This window comes from Ambystoma mexicanum, chromosome 11 (genome assembly GCF_040938575.1).
Source record: "Ambystoma mexicanum isolate Mex_15411 chromosome 11, UKY_AmexF1_1, whole genome shotgun sequence".
Taxonomy (NCBI): Eukaryota; Metazoa; Chordata; class Amphibia; order Caudata; family Ambystomatidae; genus Ambystoma; species Ambystoma mexicanum.
Genome location: NC_090934.1, coordinates 363,854,983 through 363,870,772, shown reverse-complemented (window position 1 = coordinate 363,870,772; position 15,790 = coordinate 363,854,983).

Sequence of the window (15,790 nt, the reverse complement as noted above, 5' to 3'; positions counted from 1 at the left end):
TGAGGCTCCACAGTCTATGAACACAAAAAATGTTAAACACACACAGCAAAACACATGTAAGAGTGGGAAAAAAAGGCTCAAACTCTTACCAGGTGAAAAAAGTAAATCCTAGAAATCCAGCAAAGCTGCTGAGGGACTCAGTAGGTAAGGGAAATTAGCCATTCTGGAGAATTCTCCCTAACACCATGTCCAACTGCATTTTACCAAACAACATCCAAACCATAAAATGCCCAAAATAACATGGCTGTAGTCCAGGGATACTGAAGCATTGCCACCAAAAACATTCAAACACACATATTGCCACATGAGTACTGGTCATGTGCACAAAGTGACAACATGAGAAGCAGCACATAGACAAGGAACACACCTGACCAAAGTGGTGAACATGCCTTACGAGCAATGTGCCCCCATATCACACACACATGCAAGCACACATCAAATCTGTCCTGACATCATGAGTCCATGTTCAGGTATAGTGTACAATGATGTAACTGCATGTTGCAAGTCCATAGGTTGACTTAGAGGTGAATAATAACATGGCCATCTCACCCACACAGGCACTTCCTCTGACAGCGAGCATGGTGGATCGACCACATCGAAGCCACAAATTCAACCAAGGGGCCATATGACCAAGCCAGCTGCCCGTGCAGCCCTGCCTGCACCCACAGAGGCACTGCCACCAGCCCTTGCAGCCCAGCCAGTGCCCACACAGGCACAGCCAGCTTCCCCTGCAGCCCTGCTAGCACCTCCAGAGGTACAGTCAGCTGCAGTTGTCACACATCTGTCTCTTCCGCCAAGACGGCCCCTAGCCCACCCCACACCAACCTCCCAGATATATTATCACATCAACAAATGACAATGCTATGCAGGAGGGCAGGGACAGCACTGAGGGGTCACTGAGCCACACGCCCATCGTCCTGCCTTCAGCCCCTCAGGCTTGCGCAGCCCACCTCCACCACCGATCCCCAGCACACAGGACAAGGATGCGCACATCCATACAATTGAACAACAGCAACAAGGAGATGGCTGGTCTTGTGAGGCAGTAGCTGGACGAGACACGCATGATGCATGAAAGTGTACAAGCCAGCGGCTGGTGCTGTACCCTTTTCCTTGGCTGCTCTACCTGTGCCACAGTCCTGCTAGCACAGAGGGTCCAGAAGGGGAATGAGGGCATGTCCGCACTTGCAGAGTCCCTCACCCTTTCCCTGCAGCCTGCCCAGAGCACATAGATTCACCAGGATCTGACCCTCCTTCCATCATCACCACACCTGCCAGCGCCTAACATAGTAGCTCAAGGCACCACTCACTGAGGCTGTCAGACTCACCAACAAAGGCCAAGGCCTGTGACAAGAGGCCACGGAAGTGACTCTGAACAATGGTGTCAATGACACAACGGCATCATAGGGGGTGTGTTGGGGAGGGTGTGGTGCGGAGGGGCTGGTGGGTCACATGTTGTGTCATGATTTTTTTCTGTCTATACGAGTTGAGCAAAAGAATTTGACTTATCATTCAATTTTGAAGTGGTCTGCTTTATTGTTGCTTCTCATCTCATGCAGTGCAGTGAGTGCCATGGGTTGTGTGCAGTGGATGCATAGACAAAAGAAGTTACGATATGATATGATTGGTTATTTATAACACCCTTAATACCAATAGATTTCTAAGCACGGACCCGGGGATCGAATCGGTGTCGCTCGTGTCGTCTTGCTTCAAAGGCAAGCATGTTGCCCCTGAGCTATCCTCCCTCCTGGTGGGCTGCATGCCCATCCCTGACATCCCTGTATTGGTGTTGTTGCATGTGTACAGCTGCATCCCAATCTCCATCATCATCAGCATCCACTGGAGGAATGTTCATGTCCAGGGTCAGGGGAATGTTCTGCCTGATACACATATTTTACAACATTGCACAGGCCAGGACTGTCTTCCCCACCTTCAAGGGCCCGTACATGAGTACCACCCCTCTGCGCAATCCCCCAGTTGTAGGCAATTTCCTGCTGAGTCTGGGGATTTCTCACAGGGGTTCATTAGACATGGCAGTAATGGATATCCCGAATCACCGGCAAGGGATTGGCCACAAGGAGGGCCATTACATCCAAGTGACTGGATATTGCTTACATCTAGCGATGTGTGTGTGACACAATCATCTTGGTCTATGAATTGGCAGGACCTCATGCGCCCTGCTGTACCCTGTGAGAGGCAATGCTGGACATGCTGTGTGTAGGGTCTGTCACCCAGGATGGATTGATGGGCGTGGGTGGAGCTATGTCAAGATTCACTAGGTATTGTGACATGGCAGTGATGCATTTTTGTACTTGTAGTGCATTGCATGTGCCTGTCCATCTCTGCTCAGATTGTGATGGTGTGTCCATCCGTTGACACATGTGGTAGATGCCAGTTGTGGCCACCCACTTTTGCATGCAGACTGTATCCCTGCATTGGCATGGTGGCTGTGGGACATGCACTGGTGCCAGACAGAGAACCCTTCCATCCCGTGGCATAGTCCCATTCAAATAAGTATGTGTGTTGATGCTTTCACTCACCCAAAGCCAGGTCCGCTGTCGCCCATAATGTGCCATGTCCGCAGGCAGGGTGCTGTTCTGCAGGACCATAGAGTCTAGTGCCTGGCTTTTAGATGTTCAGTGCCACCATGGGAGGGGGAAGGAGTCGACTGCTATTCAATTCTAGGCACAGTGGCAGTGTGGGGAGGATTCACTGGCTCACCCTATCACATCCTTGTCACATGGCAAGATGTTGGCATACATAGAGATCTTGTTGCACTGTCCTTTAAACAGGACATCCTGTACAGAAAGTATAGGCTATATGTGTCACCCTCCTTTGATCAGGTGTTCCCCCAAATACGGCCTCTCATAACAAACGTATTGAGTAAAGAAGCGATATTAACTTTCAGGAAATTGTTTTTCGAGCCATATGATGTGGAGAAACCTACAGTTCTGAGAACAAACGTGCACAAGCCTTTGAGCACAAATCCTTTGTTTGACGGTTCCATGTAATAATGACCTCACAAAAATATCTCCTGACCTAAAAGTCGCTGTTTTTTGCAGAGGCATTATTACATTGAAAATGCAGGGGACACCCCCCACAACCTCTGAATTCTTTTTTTTTATGACGGGGAACAGGGGACATCCCTGCAACCTGTCACCATACATAATGTCATCAATGGCGTTTCCCGTATGTATGGGGACATTACTACCTTATAACTGGATTTTGTCCATAAGCATGGAGACCAAGGGATAATCCCACACCATTTGGCTCCATAGCTTCAGCTGTTTCTCATGCGTGCAGCCTATGATTATTCAAAACAGCAGCCATCATTCATAAAATGTTGGTCCACGGATCCATTGAGGTTGAAGGCTGGGCCTCCAGAGTGACTGAGAAGCTGCTTGCAGAATGAAGATTACGTGCACCTGAAGGTAGCTGAGTGAATGCAGTCTCCGGAGGCAGAGCCAGGCCCTTATAAAAACCTCCAGAGTTCTCAGAAGGGTGTGGATGCCTAAAGACAGTTGAGGTGTGGTGTGGGAGCGTGTTGGAGGCAGGAGAAACTAGAGAGGAGAGATGGAGATTGTAGTGAGAAAGGATGGAGTTAGGAGGAGATGAAGCTAGAGAAAAGTTATAAGCGGGAGGTTGTGGGAAAGTAAAGTCAAAGTGGTGATTTAGGAGCAGGTAACACATGAGGAGGGAGAAATGAGTAAAGAGGAAGCGAGTAAGAGTAAGGAGGAGAGAAAAGATCAAGAGGTAGTAGAGGATCATATGGTGGGAAAGAACTAGAAAGAACCAGAAAGGAGAGAAGAATATAATGAAGGTGCTGCAAGGTGACATCGAGAGGAATGAGGCTTAGAAACACAGGAGATGAGTGGAGAGAGAGAGAGAGACAGAGTAAGGAAGAGAGAGAGAAAGAGAGAGACCACATGCATAACATTCGTCAGATGGAAAGGATTGACAATTGGAAGAAGGTAGTAGGTCTGAAAAACTACCATGTCATCAAGGAGGCTTCAGAGAAGTCATGTGAGGAATAGAAAAGAACAGAAGAGCTAACCTTCAGCAGTAAGGAACACTCCCTTTGAAACAAGATTGCCCTAGTTCTGCAATAAGATATAGAAAGGTGGGAAGTTGGAGTCAGGTCCCAGACAGAGAGAAGTACAATGTTGCATTCTGTAGACCAACCTAAAATACCGATTCCTGCTAGATAGCTCAAAGGTTTTTCACCCAGGCTCCTGAAAACCAGGCAGAGGTGTCTACTGAGACCCAGAATGAGAAATAGAGGAAAAACCATGATGTGAGTCAGAGAAACCAATTGAGAGAAGCCAAGAATTAAGAATTTTGTTTAGGCAGTATTTATTTAGCTGATATGTGTGGAGATGTCATCAGGTGTTTCTGTTACCCTTTTCTTTTGTGTGCTTTGTCCGTGGACCTTGCCTGTTCAACCCCTGAAACCTCTCTAGAAGCCAAGAAATGCTTTGTTGTTGCATTCAGAGACTTTTCAAGACTCAAAGCAAACATCTACAAACCACAGTTCTTAGTGGTCTAGTCACAAAAAGAGGTCTCTCTGAATTTTCAACAGCGTATTTTACTCGACTCGACCATTAAAATAGAACACCCCAGATTTCTGCCTCTTCCTTGGCCCTTCTTTGATTATATAATCTCCTGACATATCGCAGTCCCTCAATGGTTTGGGGATGCTTGTAGCCTCGTGCATAAGGGATGTGACCAAACAGTTTGGGCTGGACTTCCCCTTTTGGGGTGGAACCAAGCCTGATTGGCATATGATCTTTCCTCCTTTGTAATGGCTTGGCAGGGAAAGAATGATGGTCTGGGGAGTTGCCCAGAGCAATGCCTGAGGTTAAGATTAATTCCAACTTTCCAGCCATCACTTCTTTTGTTTTGCTAACCTCAAGAAGGGCCAGGAAGGGAAGGATGAGGATGTGAGCACTGTTATTGGAGTGGAGTCCCAGAGTAGTCAGGATTAAAGACCATAATACATGTCCACTCCATCGTCACATTCTTCCTAACATGTGGAGGTACCTAATCTGGCGAAGGCATCATGATAAGTAGCAGTCACACAATGCTATAAAATAGGTGAGACCTGACAATTCTCAACACTCATGTATTTATTGAAGATCAGAAGACCCAGTACTCAAGAGAAGTACACCAATTGCAATACTGATGATAATAGGACTCCTGCCCTATCATCTAAGGAAGGTGCAACTTTCTCCTCCTATGAACACAGGGTATTAGTCATGAATAAGGAAACATTGCTTGGAAGGAGGAACGGATCTTAGGAAGGAATGTTTTACTTTGACATAACACTTATGGCTCAGGGAGAACCTTAACTTCAGGTGGGTGACAAACCCACGCTTGCAGATCCCTCAACTGTCTAATAATTGTGGACAGATCCCAGAAACAGGGATTTCTACTCCACCTACACAGAAGTTGCATTTAGGAGGGATTTGAAAGGCAGAGCCAGCAGAGCCACAATGACCAAAGACGTATGCCATGGCGGATGACAAACATTGAGTGGGTATTTCATTTACTAAATTATTTAATGGGGTTCTAGACCAGCGATTTGTAAATAACATCTGTGCATGTGAATTTGGTGGCCCTCACTGTCTCAACAAGCCTGCTTGGATCCATCACTGTGAACTCTCCTAACTACTCTTCATGGCCGGAATGATCATGGAATGCTTCTTAATGTGTGGAGCGTTCACTGCAAAATCGGATTCCTTCTTGGCACTTTTGGCAAGTTCTAGAGTTCCTACCATCTGTCCTATTAAGAGATGGGTCTTGAGTTTTGTCCTGATAGCCATTAGAGGGGAAGCAAGACTTATTTCTCCTGGCAGGTTATTCTGAGAAGGGAGCGAATGCAGCAAATAGTCTGTTTCCTGAGGTTTTGACTGTCATTTTTGGGATTAGCAGGGTGTGGCCTGTGTGGAGCGTAAATTTATATTGTGTCATTATTGTAAGATGTTTTCTTCTAGGTAGTCTGATGCAGAGCCTTCAAGACATTTGTCTCGAACATTTGTGACTGAATATTTAAGACACTCCTGGTCTGTGGGTGAAGCCAATATATGTTCTTGAGTTGGTTGGTAACTGTTTTACCTTTCCTTAAACCAAAAGGAACCTACCCACAGACATCTGTATTTCCTGTGGCCTTTTGAGTTGATAGGCATGGGGTCAAAATAAAGGATGCTGCCATAGTCCAGCCCTGATTTTACAAACACTGCTACCACCACTGTGTGGTTTTCTATTGGTTTTGAATGTATTTATTTATTTTGCTACTTATATAGTTTGCCTAACCCAAAGGCATCTGGGCACTTAATGGTGTTGTATTTTGAGACATTTAACTTGAAAAATGGCTGGTTTGACCGCAGCCTTAACGCTGAGGTTGACTTTCAAAATGAAGCATGGTTAGCGTACATTTATTTTTACAAGCACTAATACTCTAAATAAGATGTGTTTGTGCATAGTGACGGGGGTCCTTGTGTAAGTGAAGTAAGCCAAAGGCTATGATACCAGTTTTTAGCAACATTGAGCTTGTGGCTATTTTACACCTTCCAATTATATCTGGCTTTTGGCAATTTGAGACAACCTCACATTTGTCTTGTATATATTGTTTGTTATTATTTGTCTTGTTGGCCCAAGACTCTTAAGGAGGTTTTTGTGTCATTGATGTAGGAGTGTAAGTGGGGTTGTTGCCTGGATTGTAGTTCAATGAGTGCTTTGGATTAACTGTCGAAATGTTGAAATTTAGGGGACAGAACCCTGGCATTGACTAATGTGGGTGCCTTGTTTCCTTGCACCATCAACCACTTCCAGACTAATGTCTCATGGTGCCAGTTGTGTGGCTTGTATATCAAATGGCTGTCTTGGGAGAAACACCATTCCCATTAAAGAACAGGAACTTATTCCTAGAAAATCAATTACCCGATCTGGAAGAAGATGTCTACTGCAGTTTGAGAAGGAACCCAAATTGTTGGCATCACACTCAGCTTGTGAGCCTTGCTCCCGGAGAAGCAGCATGGATCAGCCACTAATGGAGGCACAGATGCAGCTTCACCGGCCACCATCACAGACAAAATATAAGACTATAGGAGCTGTCTTTAGGTTGAATGGGGCTGTTATGGACTGCACATGGTGCACTGACCAGACAAACTGGAAACACATTCGATAAATGGTAACGATTTGTTTGTGTTTATCATGAGGATCCAGAGTTTACCAGAATAATCACCTGTTGATGTGTTTCCCTCTTGATCCACATAACTCATATATTATATCTTGTATATCCCACTTAGACAAGAACTGTAGACGAACAGATGGAGTTGATCGAAGAGGTGTAGAGTAGACTTAAATTACGCATTCCCGGCACACATTAAGGTGCGTCTATCAGTAGCCCCAAATCATTTTTTTTCACTTTATTGCTGGCAGCTCTGCTGCAACAATATTGGTTCCTCTTTCTATGAAGCATTGTGACACTTTTCTCTGTTTGGAAAATTTGTGACTGACTTATACATTAGATCCTTTCATTTTGATGAGCATTTCTTGTGTTTAATTACACACCTATTTTTACAAAACTATATACAATCTATCTCATTATTGTATGTCTTTATAGCATCCGTGTTTGAAGTATATATCTATTCCATCCCTCTCTCTCTAACAGGATAGCTTTAGCTTCATTACCCATGTCTCTTCCATATCCAACCCATAATGTGGTACTCTTAATTTCTCCCTTTGCTAACCTTCTCACCCTCACTTGAGTCCCACCCACCAGGCTAGGAACCTCATGTGATTACTTTCAGCCTTCCATTCCCTTCCCATATCTGTTTCAACCTTTTAAAAGCTGTTAGCTTACTGCATGCATTTCCATCCCTTGTCAGCTCTCCTCTTCGCTGCTTTCCTATTTTGTAAGCCTGAGTTACTCCCATGCCTAACTGTGCTAGTATGTTTTGTTCATACCCTTTTGGATCTCTGCTTGAAAATCTGTACTGTATCTGTAGAACAGACATAACAATAATACATTATATGTTCTCCTGAACTACATAGTAGTGTATGAGAGGTATTGTATACATTCTGTATAGTTTGCCACAGTATTTATAGCAAGACGTGTTTTATATTAAGATTCTATACATTGAATAGCAGCCAATTCGGAGCTAAGGCTCTTTTTAATTCTTAATTTATACGTTTTTGGATGTTGTGAATTAATATTGTATTTGTCACTGTTGATAGTTCCACAAAGCACTTCATGGTATTAAATCAATTCTGCACTTTGCTAAATAAATAAATGTATATTTTGAATACATATGATTTTTACAACAATTGTAAGTCATTAATAAAAATGTTGTTATTCAAATTCTTGCTCTCTTATTAGGGTTTTTCAGATCCAAAAGTGAGGCTGCATGCACTAGGGACTTATTAGTCTGTTCCCCTGCCCTCTACGAAGTTTACTAGAGTCGCATAAAATAGTACAGCGTTTTCTCAGTCCTTTTTCTTCTTTTTATTTGTTTAATTCCACGCAGACCCTTGCAACTTTTTTTCTTCCTGGTTTCTCTCTTTTATATTGTGGATCTCTGCTGGCACCGCAAAGACGACACCCCTCTATGCTTTTAAGACTATTGCTGGCTTCCTCTTTCTTGGCCACCCTTCTCTTCTCCCTTGATTTTTGGTACACTATTGCTTCCATTTCTAACCCATAGCCTCCATCTTTGCTCCCCCCAATCGAATTCTGTTAACGTATTGCTTTCATTATCAGCATTCGTAGCTCAGCCATCTGTAGTCGACCTTTGCCTTCTCCTTCCCAGTCAGCCTTTGTGTAGAACAGCCATCTTCCCAGGTGAATCTAAGGGTTCCTTTACATATGCTGATTAGAATCCTTGACGTAAAATTGTTAGGAACTTTAAAGGTGATATTTCTTTCTTCCTGAATGGCTTATAATAATAATAATATTTAGAATGACATAACTCTACAAAACCGCAGGTATCTAAGGACTGAAATAACAGTTGCGAAAGGTGGTGTAGAAGCGTGTACACTGGGCCTCATTACGAGTCTGGCGGTAACCGCGGCAGTAAAACCGCCTGGTTACCGCCGGACTCATATTACCATTCCGCCTCCGTGATTCCCGGAATTACCGGGGCATTACAACCCCGGTTTTCCGGGATTCACGGAGGCGGAATGGTGTTAATTCCCATTCCCATCGAGTCCTATGAGACTCGATGGGAATGGGGTTCATGGAAACACCAACAGCATCTCGTAATGCTGCCGGTGTTTCCTCGTCCACCTGCAGGCGGGCGGTGTTAAACCCGCCAGGTCAGACCTGGCGGGAACATCACCTCCCGCCTGCAGGGGTCGGACTCAGGCGGTCCGTAAACAACGGTGGCGGCGGGTTTACTGCCACCGTTATTTCCAGACCGCCTGGGTCGTAATGAGGCCCACTGTCTTTTGCATGCTCCTTTTGCATTCCACCGCTCAAATTGAGTAAACACTGCCTATCAGGTAGGCATGGCAGGCAGCATATACAATGGAAAAAAAGGCAGACTTCATAGGGATCCCCAACATTTGCACCGACATCAACATACATGCTGACACAAATGCTGGAGGATTTGTATGTGAAGAGAAAGGAGTGTCCCTCTTCTCCATCAGGGGGTCTGCTGAAATGCAATGGATAATAGGATCAATGCTTTCACGCATTGCATTCCCAGTATGCAGGGTTGAAAAAGAGCCTCCAAGCGCCTTCCACTTAAAGGCTGTTGCTTTGTGAAATTGACAGCTTTGTGCTGAAAGAAAAACTAAATGGCAATGAATGACTACATACTGGTTTTCATTCTTTCTATAGTGTTTCATTAGCAAATGATGATTCTTTGTCAATGCACAGAAAGTAAATATCAGTTGCAATTTGTTAGGACAGGCCACGACTTTGCAAGTCATGGACGGGGTTGGGGTGCATGTTGGGGTTAAGAATAAACATTTGAACATGCAATACTTCCATCCACCATAAATTCAATGTGCAAAGTTTCAGGTGTAGCTAATATCTCTGCATGATAATAATGATAATATATGTGTTCGTATAGCATCCATCTTGGATTTCCCCTGCTTGCATGTGCTGCTTCAATAAGCATTCTTAATATTTCCCTGATTTAATTGTGTATCATATTTTTAGATGTTAATAATTTTTCTACTATTAATGTTTGTGTAAAGTTTCAATGTAAACCAAATCACAATAAATATTATTCTTATTAACATTTTCCTATTTATTGACTTCAGAAGGATGAAGGGCTGAATCACATTCTCAAGCATCTAAAAGTGTCCTCCACCTTAAGAAATGTCTCTGTGCAATCGAGTGTAGGATGTCTTTGCTCTCTATGGAATAAAATCCATGAAAACCAAAGTTCCGTTTGGTCTCTCCCTCTACTTCATTATCACCTTTTGAGGAGGAGCTGTTGGCACTCTCTTCTTTATAAAACGGAAGGCAGGGGTCCCCTAGTCGACCAGCAAGGGGGGAAAACCTATTGTAACAACAAGGAACCTTCCTGTCGAGAAGTTCTGCATAAGAAATATTTAACAATTAGTATTCACGAAACATTTGTTGACCATCAGTTCCCTAATGTATTTAATTTAGGATTGTGTATACGAGGAATCAATCCACCCTATGATTCATTCAAGTCTTAATCCTTTGGAAGTATGACAAAAATAACGTAGGAACATTTTAGATTAAAAATATTTTATGAAAAGAAAGCAAAGCTAGTTATTACACAACAGCACTTAACAAAACATAAATAGTGTTAACAGTGATGATAGCAGAAATGCAAAAGATAGTATAGTAATACAATTGAGTACATAGTGCACCTTTGTGTGAACATTCAAAGTATCATCTTGATAACAACATTTAAAGTCCAAAGCTGTTGTAACACATTGTTTAGAAAATAATTCTCAAAAGGTTTCTGGAAGGGTTGACGTAATACTACGTTTCGGCAAAGAAAAAAATGATATCATCTTCCTCAGGACTATGAAATTCATTGGACCCTGTATCAGTAAAAATAAAAATGTGTAAGTATACTATAAATGCCAAAAGAAAGCAGAACTCGATTGCCAGAAAGAAAGGCTAAAGCTCACCACTTGTTTCAAACAGGGTACCCAAGAGGAGTGATTGGCAGACCCACTGCACCGGTCTGTCTCGTTCTTATGAGGCAATTTGTTGTCCCATGAATTAAGGATTTAGACATGAATGGGTACTTAGTCAGAGGTGCACGAAACGGGACATCTCGTCGACATATAGTTGTCTCTCCCCGTAACTTTAGCATCCCTGGCATATGTTGATTAAATCATAGATACAGGAGGCCAGAACGTACATCTAGTGTAGCCCAATACAGCAAAAAGTGTGAGATATGGAGCAGAAACAATACATTAGCACTTGAAGTGACAGGGGACTTGTTGGAAAAGGAAGGCAAGGTAATAGACATACCTATTGTGCGTAGGATAAGTCATTCTCTTCTTTAGACATCCTCCACCCTGGTGACCTCTGCAAAATCTCTTGAGTTCATTCTTGAGTTAAACATTTTCTCTCTCCTTCGATTCTCGCACCGCTGTATAGGCTTTGGTTCTTTCTTGCCTTGACGGCACATACATGCTTTCTTCATGGGCTTTCAGGCCTCTATCTTGACATCTTTGAAGCCAATACTACATTCAGCTCTTCATTTGCTCCCTCGTCACTACTAAGCACTGTTTAAGATCTGCTGGATTACATTCAAGGCATTGGCAATTGGTCAACCTTCTTACCTGGCAGATAGGTTGAGAATTTCTAGGTTTGAGGAAGACTAAGGGCCCAATTCATGGATAAGTGTGAATTGACCACGCAAAGCCTGTACGTGGAGAATGGCTATGTGCAGCTCTACGAGCAAAGTCTCCTATGCACGCCTCATGTATTCATGCATTGAAACGCGTATTTCAACCTGACCCGCAAAGAAAACGGAGCTGCGCAAGGAACGCCCATGACATGCCGCCACACAAGCCAAAAACATAGCCATAGACCACCATTCCTAAAACCTCCACGTCCCCCATTGACCCAACACCCAGCACCCATGTGGACCTGTGCAAGGTCCCCCATACCTAGCGGATGCATGCCTGTGAACCTGCGTGAGCTCCCCCGTAAGTAACGGCTGCACCCCAGCCAATATCCGTGAGGCCCCACATAAGTAACAGCTGCATCCCTGCGAACCTGTACGAGCTCACCTGTAAGTAAGGGCTGCACCCTAGCCAATCTGCGTGATGCCCAATGTAAGTAACGGCTGCACCACAGCAAACCTGTGCAAGCTTCCCCATAAGTAATGGATGCACCCCAGCCAATCTGCGTGAGGCCCCACGTTAGTAATGTCTGCACCCCTGGGATCCTGCTAACCCTCCACCCTACTCCCAATGCACTGAAACTGCTGCAAAATGCCCTGACTGTACAGCGGCACCCTCATGACCAGACACCAAACACCAGCCCTGCCCCACCTCCAAGACCACCCACAGGCAGCCCCACTTGTCCTCACACCGCCCACCAGTCCCCCTCACCTCTGCCACCACCACAGGTAGCCCTACATATCCTCGTATCACCCATCAGCCCCCCTCATCCCTGACACCACACCAGGCAGCCCCACACATCCTCACACCACTCACCAGCCCCCAAACCTCTGACACCACCCCAGGCAGCCCAACTGGTCCTCACACCACCCAGCAGCCCCCCTCACATCTGACACCACCACCAGGGAGCCCCACTGGTCCTCAGACCACTCATCCGTCCCCCCACCTCTGATGACACCCCCAGGTATCCCCACAGGTCCTTACACCACCCACCAGCCCCCCTCATCTCCAACACCACCCCAGTCAGCCCCAAAGATTCTCACACCACCCACCAGCCTCCCTCACCTCTGACAACACCCGCAGCCACCCTATCAGTCCTCACACCTCCCACCAGCACCCCCCTCACCTCCAAAGACACCCTCAGGCAGCCCCACAGGTCCTCACACCACTCCAACCAGTCCCCCTCACCTCTGACTGCAACCCCAGGTAGCCCCACAGGTCCTCATACTACCCACCAGCCCCCCTCAGCTCCGACACCACCCCCAGCCAGCTCTGCAAATCCTCAAACAAGGCACCAGCCTCCTTCACCACCGACGACACCCCAGCCATCCCAACCAGTCCTCACACCTCCCACGAGCCCTCCTCACCTCCAACACCACCCCCAGGCAGCCCCACAGGTCCCAACATAGCCCACCCACCCCTCTCACCTCAGCCAACACACAACCTGGCACTGCCACATATCCTCCTACCAGTCCAATGTTGATTGACAACTTAACTCAGCTCCACTGATCTGCCACCAACATGAAGTACACTGGCCACATACCCACCCATAGGCTTAACAACTGGGGGCACTGATGTAGAATGCTTGTCTGTAGCCCATCACAGGACTCCCTGGTACATCACAACGTGTGGCACAGCAACAAGACAGCAGAATGTTGCATCAGCTACACAGTCAAAGCGCCATGTACATGTGACACAGTAAAACAATGGAATGCAATGTGAAGTGTCATTGTGCCCATGTGCCATTGCAATGACCTCAAAATGCTGAAGGTGAATAACCTAGGATGACACTAGTCCAAGACATCACTGACAGGACAGAGTCACATGTAATGCCAGTGCATAGTAGCAAGCAACAATCAATGAATGAAGGGACTCAGGTAAGAAATCATAGCATTCCAAGCCCATGTTTAACAGGTATATGTCGGGTGATGAGAAGGAAGTCTGAGAGTGTGTGAGCCAAGCAGAGGGATGATGTGTACAGCCAGATATATACAAACTCATATATGATGATGAAGCATTCCAGTGGCAGATGTGCAGCCTGACATGAGAGCATCCACTGGCCGTTAGCTAATGTGTGTAGGCGGGTGGCCATACATTGTGATGCACCCCCCCATGACTGCACAATTGATCAGTGTATGCCACACATCTACAGTTAGGTCCCGACCCACATAACAGTCACATAACAAATGCATACCAAAATCAAAGTAAACGAAATTTAGCACATGGACAAAGAGGCAACAACAACTGTGTGATGAATAAAGGGAAACTGTATTAACAATATTTACCCTATGAAAAACTACTACGTGGAAGTGTGAAATGTCCAAGGGAAAAAATGAACACAAATCAAAAAATAAAAATGACACAGTGTACTACATACACAGGCAATGCGCTCAATAGTCTCTCATGATGTCCTCCAGGGCAGAGTCTCACTCCTTGTCCTCCACTTGTAGGTGGGCCACCGTTCGGTCCTGAATGGCATTACGACTTTCCCTCAACCTCCTCTCCTCCTCCTCCATATCCGTACAAGCCTCTTTGAGTATGGCACCCTGCCTCAGTTTCCTTCCCTCCACCACCTCTCCCTGGCCCTAGCAATACATGCCAACCTAGTCTGCTGCGTCTCTGACATCAATGCATCCTAAATTCCATCCGGATGCACACCAATTGCCGAAAGCGCCAGCAATCCTCCTGCCAGGCGATTGAACGTTGCTGCCTCTCTTGCCTCCCTGATGTTGTAGGGCCCTAAGAAAATTGCCTCTGGCCACTCCTATGCTGCTGATGCCTGGCCAAGTGTACATTGCACATGCACCCCTGACATCTGGATGTTGCACGACGGGTGGGGTACAGGACCAGCACTCCCCTGATGTGCCAGATGTCCCACTAATGCATGTTCCTGTGTAGGTGCCTCGGCAGGCACAGCAACCAATTTTTCTGTACTTGCTCGGACTTCCACCTGAGGCAGGGATGTGCTGACCACCAGACTGGACAGTGTGGGTGGGACTGGAGTAGAGGGAGCTGTAATGGAAACTGGCAAGGAAGGCCCCACTGGAGGATGACTAGGGCACAGAGGAAGCAGTGGAGGAGGGGGCAGCTGAATGTGCCAGCACACAGAGACCGGCCGAGAGCAGCGCACATGCCAGCTGGGCCAAGCAGAGGGTCATTGAACCTTGATTCTGTGAGACCAAAAATCTCTCTCACATCATCACAAACCGAGCTAGTGCGCCTTGCAATCTCAGCCAGCAGGGATTGCGTCATCTCAAGGGTGATCTCCCTGGCCCCAAGGGGGGGGGCATGTTCTGGGTAGAGGCTTTCACAATGGTGGTCATAGTTGCATCAGATGGAACAGGGAGAGAAGGTTGGGTAGATCCCTCCATGGAGCACTGCACATCTTCCTGTGCCTGGCCCAGGGGTGCAGCCTGAACACCCTCCTGGATAACCTCACCAGACCTTGTGCGCTGGCCTTCATCTGCCTACTCCTCCATCACCTCCTCCATCTCTGTGGATGACTCCAAAGAGCCTTCCTCCCTGGATGGTGCCTCCATTTCTGCATTCTTGCCCACGGCCACTGAGGAGCCCCCCAACATACCAACCTCCTGGGATGTACCACCAGCAGCTCCACCTGAGCCAACTCAGCCTCAGATGATGTTGACTCAAATTTGGCTGGCCGGGGTGTGTGCTTTGGTCTGGTGGTTCTGTCCCTTCCCTTCTGCTCCACAGTGATGCCTCCACCCTCTTCAAGAGCTGCAGCAGCTGCAGAAAATTGGGACAAAAAACATTTACATAAGTAATCATTGTCAATGGATGTGTGGCATACACAATACAAACCTACCAAATAATGCATCATGTTTCAACCATGAACTGACACACACATAATGCACACACACATGTATGTGCGCAGGCAACTGCATCGCAAGTGCTTCATGAGTGTAGTGTGAAGGCTAAATCACAG